Raw genomic sequence first — 16,830 nt, 5'->3', positions numbered from 1 at the left:
TTCTGTCTGAGTGGCCATGTTCATTATATCGCGACATGATACGTGGACATCTCGATAGGGAAGACTTTTTGTTTCGATCATAATGGATCTATTTTTCGTCTTTTTGAATGCGGTTAACATGGATGCCATTGTGGCGCTGCGAAATGAAATCAATTGAGTTGTGAAGTTGCGTACAGAATTGGTACAATCGAGGCTCGATTTTTATGGCGTCTTTTGAACAATGGAATGGATTTACGTACATAGGATTTTCCCTTGAAAATTTTCATTTTATGTTCAGACTTCAGTTAGATATAATTCTTACAGATATGGCCAATTTATGCAAAAACAAGTTTTCGATGCATTGTATAGGAAGGACAAATTATTTTTCTGTAATATAAAAAATCTATAAATTAATCGCATACGTAAAGATATCCAACGAAAGCTCTACGTCACAGGAAAGCTCAAAAAAGACCTGTGAAAACTAACCTTCGAAATTAAAAACCTTTTACCCGACTGCGCCAGAAGGAGGGTTATGTTTTTAAATGAACAATTAGCGATGAATCACAAGGAATCGTCAAAACACGTGTCAAGATCGCGAAGGGCGCCAAGCGATAAGCTCCGGCGGAAGCGGCCAATGCGGCCATAGCGCACGGCCGCGCTTCCGGCCTCAGTCACGCATAGGGTATGCAAAACCGAAAGTTTATCAAAAACCGATTTTTTTTTCGGTTTTCAAGAAAAAAAACCGGTTTTCGGTTTTTAATCGGTTATTATCGTTATATTTTTTTTTTCAATCAACTAGTAGTTACATACAGCGATTTGTTACGTCCTGTCCGTTTTGTGTTAGATTACATTATTTAAGAGAGGGTTATAACAGTTTTAATAAATTTAGCTTATTCATTAGGCATTGCACATAATGCATAATGAATAAGCTGAATTTAACTCAAGGGATGGTAGTTTATCTCCATTGTACGTAATAATTGTCAACGAATAGGTACGTTTTTAAAATTCATTACTCTGTCGGTTTAGTATTTTGTTAATTACCACCATGTACCTACGTAATGTACCTACATCAAAACCGTATTTGATTACAATTGCGATTGATATAAGCAATATCTTAAATTAAAAAGTATAATAAAATGTAAAAAGCTTTATTTGTGAACGTTAGGTGGTATTTCTGTCAAATTCAATACACTATATAAGTATTACAGTAATAAGCTTCTGCAGATATCGCAAATAAATGAGATTCAATGTTCAAAACAATTCAGAAATAAAAACTGTTCAATTCACTCACACATAGGTTAATTATTCACTGCAATAATCACTAACTATTTGAATCGCGGGGTGGGTCATGTCAGGTGGCGGAGTCTTAAATAATTGTCGGGGATTCCCCGTTCAAAGGTAATCGACGGAGTAACCAAGTGACAATGTTGCCAAGTTATAAATTGTAAAATAACCAAATATTCGTCAAATATCAAAATACCCAGGTTATATTATAATAAAATGATATTGCTTATTTATGGAATTTGTTACGTGTATACAGATAGAAAAACCGATTTCAATCCGGGTTTCGATTTTTAAAACCGGTTTTAGAATTCTTCGAAAAAGGGCGGTTTTTCCGATTTTTCGGTTTCCGATTAACCGGTTTTGCATTCCCTAGTCACGCACCGAAGAATGCGGAGCCTACAGGAACTTGTACTGGCAGCAAATAAAATAAATAATAGCCTTGGACATTTAACATTGTGCCATCTAGTCGTAAAATAAGCAAAACTTATAAAATCAGTCCCACAACGGATATACTTATACCTACCTACGTACCTACATATTATACTTTTTTTCATAAATACATATTATACAGAGATAATACCTATGCCAATACAAAAAAATAAGATATTTAACACCATTAAGTCAAATAATACGTTAAAATAATTATCGATTTTCGGCTTTAATTCCTAGGTTTAAATCCTCTAAATCTACATTAGATACGGATCCAGCCTAGAGTCAAGTCAGCTTTGGTAAAATTTATATAATTAGACTGAATTAGGCTGAAACAATTTAAGCCTAATTATTTAAGCCTATTTTTTTACACAACGGAAATTCAGATCAACTTTTTAGTGTTGTTTTATGTGGCCAAGAGGATCATCTAAATCTGGGCGCAACTTTAGGTATAAGCAAATAAAAAAAGATTTATTGTTAGCTAAATGTAGCGATACTACTACTAGAGTTTTTTTTTTATTTATTACAAAGCTCAACAGTCCGAATTAAGATCAACCAAATTATCAATTTTATACTTTAAGTTGTTTGCTTAGTTTGGGACTAGAAGAGCAGTGTAAAATGTCTAAGGATATTTTTTTTTTATTATTTCGTGGACAATCAATTGTTTTTCTGTCCGTACATCAGGTGCAATAATTGTATCACACTCATCGAAGGGCGATCGGAGGGCGAGTGATGAAGCACTAAGCGATTCACAAGGAAATACACCGATTTGTATTGTCCTAATAGGGTGTGACATGTTAAACAGATTGTAGAACAAAATACTTACTCGATTCGAAGATAGGAGCGTATTTTATAGAGTTATAAACAAACTAATTTAGTTAGATGGTAAATTGAAGTGTATTTTATTGACTTACAGAATACGTTACTACTGGCTGGCTTATTTGTATGTCTACAGTTTGAAGTTGTGGTCTCAGCATTGTAAATATTAATATTCTTATAAGACCAATTTCATTTCGATTAGTGTAAAAATTGTCCAGCTCTAAGCTTTTTTTCTTAGCTAGAGCTGCGAAAACGCGAGTTATTAAAATAATTATTTTCCAAAAAATTCAATTAATTGTGTAAATTAATACCTATTGCTTACAATAACATACACATAAACTTAAGTGCTCCTTACAATTCTTCAGAACATTACAACAAGTGACCACTTGTCTTTTTATTCCCAACAAATGTCACTTGATATCCAAATTACATGCTATGTTCCACCATCAGTTCAAAAGAATATTAACATACAAAATGATAGGTGTGGATTTACAATAATTCCCCTGCAATATCTGTAAGGAAGCGGCAAGTGGGACACTTGTCTCTGGCTTATCTTTGTCGATGGTATCGAGGTTCCGTTATGTGATAGCATAATTATATGTTTTCCGCTCATCTTTTGTGGAGTACGCGTGCACTCACCGCTTCCTGTCTTATGCGAGGGGAAGTGTGCGCAAGGCACAAGCGAATAGCGACTTTCGAGAACCAGTACCTATTTATCTTATTATTGTATTGGTTAGAGTGGGGCTCTCTCGATCCGTAGATTAACGCCCGCATTTACAAACATTACTATGATGTCTCACAGTGCGCGTGACACACGAACCAATCACAAAACTCTATTCAACGCTGTGCGTTCGATTTGCTGCTTCACTTAAGCGTTAATCGTTTGTCAATACGGGCGTTATTGTATCGGTTAGAGAGGGGCTCTCTCGATCCGATGATTAAATTACAAAAACGCGCACATTAAAAAATGCATAAATTATTTTCACTTTGGTTAAGATTGATAAATATCATGCCGAATAAGAAAACTATAACTGATCAATTTGCCTTACCATAATGAAAGATATAAGTAGAGACTTGATAGTTTAAAACATTTTTTTTTTATTAAGATAACGCCGTTTTATAATAGAATTTAACTTGAACCAAAAGTGGACAAGGGAAAGTGAAACTGTACCAAAAACATATCCAGTGAAAATCAAGTTACAAAATTGTCTAATTCAAATTACTAAACATCGTTTAGACTTAAAGAAATTGCCGTATCTCTCCGCTTGTAACTTAGACTGTGTCCCAATGAATGTATGGAGTATAATTGAAAGGGGAGATGTGATTTAATGTTTATTGACGATAATATTAAAAGCTTTGTCTCTATTTGTTCCGTGGTTTAGCGTCCAGTTAGTGATTTAGAGAAGGAAGACGATCGTTTAGTTATGGTTGTAAACGGGACCCTTGTGGGACATACTAACACTTTGGCACCTTGTGATATTACAATAGGTCCAAAATGAATGATGAGGCATCGACTGTTACGACTTTGTTTTGATTTCAGAAAACAAATGACTGATGCGGAATCATTGTTTCAGATATTTCGATTATTTTTTAATCTTTACGAGAGATGGTTAGATGATCTTTAATACATTACAGGGTACAATTTGGAAAAATGTTGGACATTAAAAATAAAATAAAAGTAACAAAAAGAGCTAATTTATTATTTCAAGTTGCCAAAAAAATATTATATTGAAAAAATAAATAAAGATAACTGCAACCCTAATGATCAACATTATTCAAAACCTAAAATGTCGATTTGAAAATATTTAAACGTTCAAGGGTTGTGCTTAATTTAATGTCACGCGTATTTCGGTGGCAGCCCTCAAGACAAACCAAACAGATGGTCCATGGGAAGCTGTTACGAGTTTAACTTGTCTTGATCGGAACTTTATCTTCATAGCTTTAAGGTTCAGATTAGACACGTCTTCATGGTTAATTGGTAAACTGATTTCAAAATATCAATCGAGATTAAACTTTATTATAAATAGATAGAGTATGTAATGAGTTTGGCGGTGTTTAGGGTCGCGTGCGGCACCAAGCCATCGATCTAGGGTAGTGATTGTGGCCCACTGACATAAATCGGTGTAACCTTGATGCGGTATTGTTAATCAATTAGGTGCAGTCACCAGTAATGAGGCTTTGCATTTTTGTTGCAAAATCAAATCTATTACGGCTACATAAGATGCAAAATGTTAATATTAATACTGCAAAGTTTCATTGAACTAATTCCCAATTTTATTGCCGAAAGTCTAATTACTCGTAAGAATGAGGAAAGGAATCTACCAGCAGTAGATTATGATAATACCCGTAAGTTAGAGGATTCATCATCATCATCATCATCTCAGGACGTCCACTGCTGAACATAGGCCTCCCCCAATGCTGTTCATGTTGCCCGGTTGGTAGCGGCCTGCGTCCAGCGCCTTCCTGCTACCTTTATGATGTCGTCAGTCCTCCTTGTGGGTGGACGTCCCACGCCGATTAGAGGATTAGATATCAATTAAACACACTCTAATTACGGTATGACCCAAAAGTAGTCAGCAGTCTCATAAGCGTTTTAGATTAATAGCGTCTTTCAAACTTACAAAAGCTACAAATGATTCTTTCATACCAATCAAAGTTACAAAACCGTCTACCGATAGGTCTTTCAAACCAATAGAAATTATGATAAATTACAATGTTTACGCACCTTGACATAGAACCGCGTGCGCACAGGTAAAAGGCTGACACGACAGATCGCGAAGAAAAAACTGAATTTGAAGATGACTTACTTGAATCTGCACCTTTCCGAAAGAGTTCCATTGTGGCAACACCTTGCGCACATGTTGCCCGCATTTGGAGTTTTTGCAGATCTTAAATTCGGGATAAGGATTTGGATATAGATTAGATATTTAATGATAATTTAGGGATGAAATTGATACTGGATAGCCAGTATTTACGTTTAAATAACGAACTATGACTCTCGGTATTATAATTATGCTAATTAGGCTAGTTGACCTCGGCGGGACTTGAACCCACAATCGCAATGGATATCTGGCCAACAACAATACTTAATTAGTGCTAAATCCCAGAAAGCTTTATAAAAAACAATAATATTTATCTCTATGAACAGAAACTCAATATAATAAAGTAAACAAACAATTCGGTTTGTAACATAGATTACAAGAAACAAGATTTCGGCTTTGGAAGTTATTGCAACTCTTGCGATAGAACAATATTGATAAACTAGCTAAACTGCTGAGTCTAAGGAATCAAAACTAAAGTGATGATGTACTTACAATTACTTGACTACGAATAGGTAATATCTACTGAAAACTTTTCGGCGTCAATATCGACAGTCAGTAAAAATTACACGCCACAAAACGAATCAAGCTTATCGGAATTATTATTACAAATCGAACAATATCGAAGATTAGCGCGTTCGGGAGATTCGATAAGACCGAGGGGAGAGTGGTAATAATAGAGGAGAAAGGGGTCGCTTGCACCTTTGCTCTATTCCGGGGTAAAATGTCGCGTGCGCGCACCTTGTTGGTTCTTTCAGAATACAAACAAAAGCACATGAAACTATACATTTTTGCCTCAAAATAGTCTCTATTACAAATGCTTAAGAAACCGTAGTGTTGAGCTTGATATCTTCTGTACCGTGCAGATTCGATGGTCGGCTCTTTTCTCTGAATGCAATACATATTTGATGAAGGTTCATTCGAAGGACCATACGGGACAGTCAAATGTGACGTTGATATTTCTTTACAAATGATCAAATCATATGAAATAGCGGTAACGGAATATTAGGATATTATTACAAAGAAAAGAAAATAAATAATGGAACCAAATAGATAGAACAGTATGCTACCAGCACTTCGTAAAATGATTTTACTGCCTTACTAAAGTATGCATTGCTCTTTGCAAAAATTTTGACTCGTGATCGTGACTAGGATAGGATAAGCTTGTTAAAGACACAAAGTGCTTTTTAAAGTGTGCTTATAATAATAAAATTGATGCATAATCGACGTTTAATATTCAAAATCTTAATTAAGACTGCAAACAACTAGTACACTAATCCTATTAGTTACGTATAACTCATAATCCGACACTTCAGACGCGGGCGCATGACAGATGTGAAATCAATATTGCGATAAATTTGCATTTAACAGATACCCTGAGTATAGGGGTGCAAATAATACTTTACAAAAATTCCCTCGACTCGCAGATGATGATGCTTCGGTTCGCATCTGCGCGCGCGCACGTTCTTTGCCAAAGATGTTCTTGATGGATGATTGTCTTGCTATTGTTTATGCGAATGTATTGGGTTTCGGTAAGCGATTCCTTGTGATGATTGACGGGATATTAATGATTTATAAAGAATACACTGAAAAAATTTATAAAAAAGTACAAATATTTTGGTTTGTGAATGAAAAATGAGTGAGAAATAGAATGTTTAAAATAACATCATTAATAAAAAATGTGACGTTTACTTTTTTTACGTAAAAATCTAGTTGATCATACGAAAATAAGAACACATTGCGAAGAAGTTAAAAATTTTAAGTTACTTGTGATAACTTCTTCAATGACTCTCTTGAATCTTGAAGTAATTGAAATAATTATTAAAAACAATGTGAAAACACAAATAAATAAGTATGAGAGAACACTTAAAACAAACTTTATGGCATAAGTATAATATTAGTGTATAATGATAATATACATTGCAATTAAAGATTTTGATTCTCCTCCTTCTCCTTCAGCATATAGTCATAAAATCAAATAAGTAAATGATCAGAGAGATTAGTTAGCTAAATATCCAAAGATATTTTGAGAAAGCTTTCGATCGCGTGGAACACGTCATCCTGCTCGACAAACTTTTTCAACTCGGCATACGCGGGTATCTGCTCAGATGGATCAAGTCCTACCTTACGAATAGATCTCAGGCCGTTGTTATGGGTGGTTTCAGGTCAGACTATGCTCTAGTTCCATCAGGAGTCCCACAGGGATCACATCTTGGCCCTCTATTTTACTGTGCTTACATATTATGATATTCACAAATGTAAAAAAAATTAATATAGCTGTTGAGTTTCTGAATAAACTAAATAAATAAATATTATAACAAACACCCTGCATCTTCGAAACCAAACGATCGCCACAAGCTCTATCGATCGGCGCATCCCTCCGCCATCTTGGCACAGCTGCGCGCGCGCGTCAAAGGTGGGGGCCTTCGGTACTTGGACCGGGGGCCACCTTTGTGGTACTTGCAGGATTACCGCCCTCGATCGAAGGGTGCTCGATATTTGATGTAGCTGCAGTTTCGCGTCTGGGTATTGATCGGGGACTCATTGTTTGGGGCCCTAGAAGTAGCTATAGTTTCGTTTTTGATAGGTTTATGATATTTTGATAATTACAGATGGAATTTTGCATCAATTTTAATCGATAAATAATTTTAAGTTTTCATTCTGAAATAGCGAACTTGTTACTTTATATGATCATGTTTTTCTATAGATTCCATTTCATAGCATTTCAAAGCGGTACTTATCATTTAAATACAAAATAAGAAATAATACTTATCTGACCATAACAAAAAAAACCTAATGAAAGTAAACCTAACTCTCCCCATGAAAGTGACAAAAAAATGCATAGTTAAATCACTAAATCTGAATAAGAAAAGCCTTTTAATGTCAGATTACGATGTGTGGCCCTAAAAAATGTGTAAAAAAGCATTAAAAACAACACGGAAGTCAACTTCTTTCGTCCAGATGACCGACGGCGCCACCTGGCCGAGATCTTAGCGCCCCCTACATTAAACCACGAAGACATTCGATACGCCCACAAACAATTTAAATCGCCGGATCAAACAACATGTGCAATGATGGTATCTCATATACACGTGCCTTCCACAAAAAAAAGTTAAAAAACACTTTAATTCTCCCCAAGAAGGTTTAAACTTCCACAACCTCTTCGGAACGAAAGTAATCTAAAAACGCCTCGCAAGTTCTTTAGCATCTTCAAGGCGTTTCGTACCGTAAAGTTGAAGAAATAGAATAGAGTTTGGTGTGATGTCTTTTTTTACTACGAAACGTAAACCACGTAAGGTGCGGGCGTAAAATCAGCTGTTCGCGTGTTCGCCTTTTCCATTCAACATTTAAGTTTAAGGCACGCAATAGTGATCTTTGGTGCAAACTACTTTGTAAAACCGAAGTAGAGAGGTGCAAAATCTTTTTGCAGATGATTTTATGATTGTGGCTCCTATTGCCATAGACGTAAAGCTTATAAATTGTTAAAATCTTAAGATCGTTGACAAGAAAATATGTCAATATTTTTTGTTAAGACCCCGCTGTTTCTTTTCATAAGATTGTGAATGAAACCGTGTTACAAATTACGCAAGGTGAATCTACTTAGTAAATAAAGACTTTTAAATCACTAATATTTTCACGAATTATTTTGCTGAAAGGTGTTAATAATAATAAAAATTAACGACCAGTAAGTAACCTTCAATAATCCTCGAACAATGCGTCTCGAAACAAGTAAGGGCATTACGCGCACTTCCATATAGGGCCCCTCTAAGGGACATGTGCGCACGCGCCGCTCGCAATCACAGTAATAATATCTAAAAAATAATAATAAATCCGGGTGAAGAATAAAGAAAATCACCCCCCGGCTCCCCTTGCCTTTATCTTGCAAACAGACTTCAAAATGTTAAAGATAATAGGGTGGTGGACCCCCCGTTTGCGCGCACCTTTAGCGGGGGTTGATCCACGCGCGAGGGCGACAATGCGACAGACGCCAGGAATTTGGCGGTTAATTTCAAATTTCGAACGCGTCTTAAACGTTTATGACGTTTACCTTTTGTTTTTAAAAATATTTTTTTCGTTAGTTTGACACGACGAAGTTTTAAGCATGAAGTTTTACAGTTAACAAAACTGGGTCTAATTAAATTATTTTTGATAACTAGTAATTTAATAATTTAAAGTTTACGACTCCATGGTCAGAAGATCTATCTTTTAACAATTGTTGAAGGCGTTCTAACTGTTGTCAACAGCTCTAGAGCTAACCAATAGCCCAGCAGTCCGTCAGTGTAGCGTCAACAAAACAACACCGTCTCAAAACAAATCGAAAGCCAATTACAGAGATATGAAACGGCGGGTAGGACGTTCAAAGGCTTTGTCCTACCTTTGATTACTGCGAGTGAGGACAGCGGACAATGCACGAAAATGGAGGATTAGTTTTTGTTGGGGACATAAGGTTGCGCCTTGACGGTAATTGGTGGATGTTAGGATTTTTAGGATGCCTTAGGGCTAAGGTTTTAGATAAGAAACCGAAAAATATAAGATTCAGACATAATTCATTTGAACTCACTGCTTTTAACGTAGATACTCGGTGTACTCACCTAGACATATGATTAATGTACATATTTTAAAAATTAGGTTGATTAAAGTTTACGATTTGAGTCCCCATCGACAACCTATGTAAAGGGAATCGTCTCTAAGCACTGGACCACACAGGCATAAGGCTCATCTTTATGAAGTTTTAAGCACTCAGTCTATAAATAGAGTTTGTCATACGATGTAGTGTAACTATTAACTATAGTTTATAATTTAGATATGTATAGAAAGACTATTAAATTTTCAACAATAATAATAATACACTCAAAGTACCTACTTACTATCAAATGTGTTACACTTTAGTTACTATTAGATGAGATGCTCTTTGTGTCATAACAAGAGAGGAAGCTATAAAATACTCGCACTTCCGTGTGACGATTAACTCGCTCATCACTTCCTCCGAGATATCTTGTTTGAGCCCTTTGTTGGCCAACATTGTCAATTGACACTGTCCCAGTCATTGACACTAATCTTTTAATTGTACACAACACTCCCTTGATACAGGCAAACAAAGATGAGAAACATTGAAACTTTATTTTTAGTGGAGTTTCTAATTGTTAGTAATCCAATTAGAACTATGCTAGCTGTGTTTGTAACTATGAAACAGAATCAAAATATGAATTGAGATGAATATTGTTAGTTAATTCAAACAAACACGTTTCCTCCAAACAGAATATCATCTATATTCAATCGGAATGTAATTGGAGAAACGTAACAGCGCTCGAGTTCGTTAACAATCAAAGAAACAGAACCACAGTCCGCCATTCATCTCATAACTATTAATTAGTCGTCCCCGATCGCCCGTAATCAAGCATAAAATTAAAAGTTGGCACACGCCGCGTAAGGGGGTGTCCACACGAGCCTTATGGCACACCAATTTGTTCAAGACATCTGGCCATCGCTCCACACCTGCCTGCCCTGCTCCCCTACATATAGGTATGCCACACAACAACAAAAATAAACCCCTCCGAACTCTATCAAACAACTACTCGTACAACACTCGCAACAAGGCTCAAAACTGTCTAACAAACCATTTTTAAACCGCAAAACTAATGCCGTGTATTATGGTTTTGGCACAAGGTCCGATGCCCTGTCATTCATCGCAACACACTCATTATGATTCGGAAGTGACGAACAATTTTTCGAGTCCAATTGTTCTAAGTGCGCTCGAGTGAAACACCTGAAATGTGCACATTACGAGTTTTTGACTATTAATTCGCTCACAGCCGGTTAACGGACGTCTTTCAATTAGGCACATGTCGCTTATAAAACGTTTGTAAACTAGTCGGTCTGGACGTCAATCTCAATTATTGGGATCGCACATCGTGCGTACGTTCATTCACTCCAAAGCTCGTATTATACACATAAGACGGTGTGCGTCTAAGACTGTGTGCGGTCATGCAGTTTCCCATTCAAGACGGGCGACCTTCTTACGTCACTTCCGCTGGGAATGCGCCGTGACGTCACCGTCTTGCAAGTGGGCGTGTGGACTTGCCCTAATGACACGATACATCCGTATTTTGACAGCTCGTGTTCTTTATCGGAACAAGTGACGAGATAGAAGGGTTGAAGTTGAATGAATACGTTTTATAAACGTATAATTTAGAGTTTAACATTACAAAGCTTGATCGGTCACAGGTATGGTTGTATAATGTGGACTTCCGATGTCATAATTCATCTTGTGCAAAAAAAAAAACAGTTAATTGTGGCCGCAGGGGGCAAGGATGCGGGATGGTATAGTGGTAATTTGGGCAAGTAGACCAATTTTGGGCCATTGTGGCTCAAGGGGCTCGAAGAACCATTCCTTTCGGAGCGCCCGCATGCCCGCGAATAAATATTAATGTCACATGGCTTTGTGACTGCGGCAGTTTTTTCTGAACAGTCGTAAAAATGGAGGCGCAATCGAACATATTTCATTGGATTGGAAATTGAAACAGAAGCAGCTTGTGTGTAGAGCAATCAAGATCGGAAAGAAAGTACGGAATACGGATGAAGGCATTTCAAACTAAGCAATGGGGCATCTTATGTTCTTTGAACGTTCTGTTTTTAACAAAATTGCACATAATCTAATAATTATGCTGTCGACTGTACATACATATAAAAAGTCAATGGTTTAGTGAGTTTATTACAAAGTGCCAAGAAAACATAAGTTGCGAATACCAAAGTTATATTCTAACAAGATATTTACTAGATTTGTTGAACTATAGTCAAGAAATAGCCTTAAGTTATTAGAGCAACTTTAGAACCACCTTACAAACTCGCGCGTGCTTAAATCGATCGACTACAGATCAATGGTTTGCACAATTTTTTTGTAGCAGATGTGTAGATTTTGAATCGATCTGACTTTTATATCTCTCATCTTGATATTTATACATCTGGATTGAAGCTGAATAATAAAAGTAACTTAGCTTTGGGCATCACTACAATGAGTGATATCATATTCATATTATTCGGTTAATCACTTCATTTTCTTCAAACACTGGTGTCCAATCTTATGAGTCGCGAAATATCTGACATGGTTTGACCTAAAGTACCTAACTATTTGCTTGCTGTGTGACTTTTATAGACCTCTTATTTATTATACTTAGAGGTTTTAAAAGAGCAAGGTTTAATCGAAATAATATTACCATTAAGCAGCTCTACAAAGTTGTCTAATGGTTCGGCCAAACCAACGCGATCAACCGGCGTGCAGCGATGGCGATCAATGCATTTAGGTCTGGTCGCCATCGCTGCACGCCGGCTGATCGCGGTGTGATCGCGTTGGTTTGTCCGAACCCTAAGTTGTTGCAATTCACGAAGGCGAGTGAGCTTTATATGGTGGATCGCTACTGTTCTTTTTTCAAAAGTTTTGATAGATATTACACTATCGTTATGTGCATAGTACACGTACACACACAAGTAAAGCTCACTCGCCTTCGTGAGTTACAAGAACTAACAATGTTTGAAGTGTAGAGCACTTCAGCTGTCGTACAATATTTGCAAATGTTAAATACATTACTTAAAACATCTGTAAGGCTGTCGATATGTGTACAATTCGCAATAAATTTTAACTGTCGTCATTAACAAATTGGCCAAAACACAATTGCCCAGAGAAATAAATACAAGAACACCTGAGATACAAATCTAATCTTTAATTCTTTGATTTAAAGTCCAAAATATTTACTACCGTAGGTGTACAGTTAAAGATGCACAACCAGGTGGAGAGGCGTGCGCCCGCGCATCGAACTTTACAGCCTATTAAGTTCTAAGGGCTGTGTCAGAAGGGATGAAAGCCCTTGAACACAGGAAGCGATTTGTAAACGCATGTTACGATTTTACTTTGATTTATTGGTGTCTTGTTTTTATGAAATTTGCCACTAATTGATTTTTACCCGACTTTGCCAGAAGGAGGGTTATTTATTAGAGACTCTACAAATGTGGCCGTGCATAAGAAGTCTAATATAAAAGTTTAACGTTAATAGGAATCGTATAAAAATTAAAAAGTCAAAGCTTTATAATATAGAAAAGTCGCAGTATTGTTAATACTATATCATTACCATCTATCCCTTTAAAAATAAATTGCCTACCTTTATACAATGATGTTTTATAAACAAATAACATAGTTCACAGCATCCGACTATTTTTTATACAAAATAGCTCTTATTATCATTCACATAAAGATGCCATTGAAGAACTCTATGCTTTCCAATTGGCTAAAAAAAGCGTTAAGATCTAGAGATCGGCGCACGCGCACGCGCCGGGTGGCCGCACGTGGCGGCCCCTATCGATCCATATCGATATCGATCGAGGAATAGGTGTTGCTTCGCGCTTGCAAGCCAATATTAGACTTTTTATCAACTGAAAGAAGAAAGTCGTAAAAGTAATTTATTTTTTGCAATAATAAATCATTCGAACGAATGATGGACGATGCTTTTAAAAAGCGCTTTTACGCAAGAACTTCCAAGCCAAAGAATTCTGTTTCCGAACACTAAGTTTCTGAAATACAGTTCATAATAAACCATAAGTACCTACCTAATATGTCATGAGTAAGACAGGCTTTTAATATTAAACCTACCTGTGATGTTTTTTTAAAAAAATCTGAAAATTCAGCAATCCGAGACTATAATTTAAGTAAGAGAAACAGACTTGTGACATCTTCATGTATTTTTTTTGCAACATAAATCATACTATTACAAGTAGGTACTCAATATGCCGCGGTGTTTGCATATAATTTACATATTAATGGTATCTCTTTATTTTCAGATCAATCGGGGCCACAGGCATAGTTTTCCACCGGATAAGTGTCTAAAATCATATTAATGGTAAGCTTTAGATTTATGTAGAACATTCTAGATGTACATTATACGGTTACTAGCAACTTTCCATTAATTTCTAATTGATGTAGTTGTAAGAGCAAAATTGATACACCACTGGTAGAGTATCTCAAACATCAGTGTGCTTACCATGAGATTACGTTAGGTGTGCTCGCTAGCGAGTACGTCAAGAAAAACCTTTAAAGATTTTAGTTCTCGAAAGTAGCCGCTAGGGGCGCTGTACAATCTGTCATACATTTAATGTCATTTTTTTACTCAGTCACTAGCGAGTACACGTAACGTAAACTCATGGTAAGCACACAGAAGTTATAACGACATAGCGACATAGATAGAAAAACGTATAAAAAAGTCACATAGCACTTTCCTTCTGAAAACGATAAATAATTTAAAAACTTTTTGGTCTATCTATCCATATCCATAAAAATATCTAGAGAAGAAACCCGTTAACAAAACAAAAAAGTTCCAACGGTTCGAAATTCGAATACCAAATTCCGTAGCACCTTCACAGCGTGATTTTGTTTTTTGCGAGAAATATTCGGGCAATGGAATCTGAAAACAGGATAGATTATTAGTTTTTCAGACGTTCAACCATATTTGCTTTCGCACGTAGATACGTCGAAAAAGACATATTGAATGATCAAAACTGCGTTCGCTGCCCGTGTTGCATCACAGGAAGCGGGAGCAGGGTTGCCAGTACTTATCTTAATGTCAGAAAATGCATTGGGAGCAGACCTAACATCCTTAACACATTCTTTAAGCTCAAAAGGCGAAAATCATGCCTGAAAACCGATATGAATGGCATGCTATGTAAGTGAAAATAATTTATTTAATAGAGTTGGGCTTAGTTTTCGAAAAAAGTCCTTTTTGTTGTCATCCCTAGCTCAGACCGGTTTTCGGCGGCTTCGTCCGGATAAAACCGGTCGAAACTCGTGCATACCCGTATTTTGTCTGCGGGCTGACAGGGGTGGACAGCGCATGAATTTTCGAATAATCAGACGTTCGCCATGCGCTATACTTTCGTGCATATGCATCGATGGAAACCTACAGCGGCCTATGAAAGGCGAACCTTAAATTGGTATAGGGCTTTGGGAGGACTGACTTTTAATTTGGGTCAGGCTTCTTTAGCGTATGGACAAAATGTATGACAAGTGACAACCTTATTCTACTAATCATTATAACAGTTTATTTAGATTTCTAATCATGTAAAAATAAATTAAACATTAACATGAGCAGTGTAACTAATACGTCTTTTGGAGTTCATTTTAAATAGACACAATGACTCAACAAAGGGGCTCAAAAATGACTGAAATTGGAGGAATGTCGTGAAAAAAGCTTTATCTTGTCTTTTCCTTTGCTATTTTTTTGCGGTTTACAATGTAGGGATTAAAGAAAAAAATTAAATCAAATAGAGCCTTCGATTAGTGGTCGATTTTGAAAATTCAAAATTCTGGCTGATAAGAACCGCTACGATAAAGTGAGGTGTTAAACGAAACATTAATCAGGAACAACGTTTTGAATATCGAATGCCAAAAGCGGCACCTATCGTGTATCAATGCGCATTGCACAGCTGTAACGCAAATTCGAGGTAGTGTGTGGGGCCATAAAGAACAATGTTTCAACTCTTGAGTAAACTGAACAGATTATGCTGTTCAAATATCAGTTGATAGTAAAATAATGATAACTTATTTTCACGTAAGTTTTTATTTTCAATCCCGCTTCATTCAGTTTTCAGCTTTCATTCCTATTTACAATGTAAACTTGGAGGGATAATACATCCTCCAAATGGTTAAACCCCCAACCGGTGATTACAGCAGTTTATGGGCACCGCCGACGGTGTGGCCCAACATTAGCCTCCGATAAGACTTGACGTGGTTATGAGTTTCTGATCGCCTTGCGCCCGGCGACGCCCCGCGTCTATCGCAGCGTGAATCACTGGCCGAAAACAACCAACCTTCCGTGCATGTTCCATTTTCGAACTCGAAGATATTTCAAATCATGAATATGGTTGTAGTTCTTGCAACTCACGAAAGGCGAGTGAGCTTTACTTGTGTGTGTACGTGTACATGCACATAACGATAATCAAAACTTTTAAAAAACGAACAGTAGCCACCACACATGTAAAGCTCACTCGCCTTCGTGAATTGCATGCAACAACTATTAACTTAAATATTGACTTGAGTAGTCGTCCTTTTAGAAGTTTAGTCAGAGTCAGAGTCCTTTTAGAACTTTGAATTGAAATACATAAGCTGAAAATCTATTGAATCCTTATTCCATGATGAAAAGGCAATGCCTGTTCAATAACGAAAAAATCACGTAAAATATAAAACAGCTTTAAAATTTTCACCCCATTCGAGTTCACAAAGTCTCACAGAAAACGCGAAACCAATATATTCTCCGTAGAACGCGATACCTGGCAGCACAACTAGAAGACTAATCAATATAAGTAGGCACAGCTCATTCAGACGCTATAATTCCGTTAATAAAAATACAGAGAGGACGGCTCAAAGGGGGCACGGTGGGGTCGGAAGCGCAATGGGCTTCGGAAAATTCACCCGGTGAATGGGAAAACGCGGCGATAGACAAACAGCCAGGCTGACCCC

General features: G+C 36.8%; 2 long non-coding RNA genes across 3 annotated transcripts in view; one reads left to right on the top strand and one right to left on the bottom strand.

Moving 5' to 3' along the window:
* Window positions 1-15,325, top strand: part of LOC135080759 (uncharacterized) — a 40,287-nt gene extending 24,962 nt beyond the window's left edge. For both annotated transcript variants that reach the window (XR_010259069.1, XR_010259068.1), the window contains exon 3: window positions 14,160-15,325. This is a non-coding gene — a long non-coding RNA (uncharacterized LOC135080759). The remainder of the gene's footprint in view (window positions 1-14,159) is intronic.
* Window positions 1-16,830, bottom strand: part of LOC135080761 (uncharacterized) — a 61,551-nt gene that overhangs the window by 34,900 nt on the left and 9,821 nt on the right. The gene's annotated exons all lie outside the window — the stretch shown is intronic.

This window comes from Ostrinia nubilalis, chromosome 18 (genome assembly GCF_963855985.1).
Source record: "Ostrinia nubilalis chromosome 18, ilOstNubi1.1, whole genome shotgun sequence".
NCBI classification, from domain to species: domain Eukaryota; kingdom Metazoa; phylum Arthropoda; class Insecta; order Lepidoptera; family Crambidae; genus Ostrinia; species Ostrinia nubilalis.
This window is presented reverse-complemented; position numbering and strand designations above follow the sequence as displayed.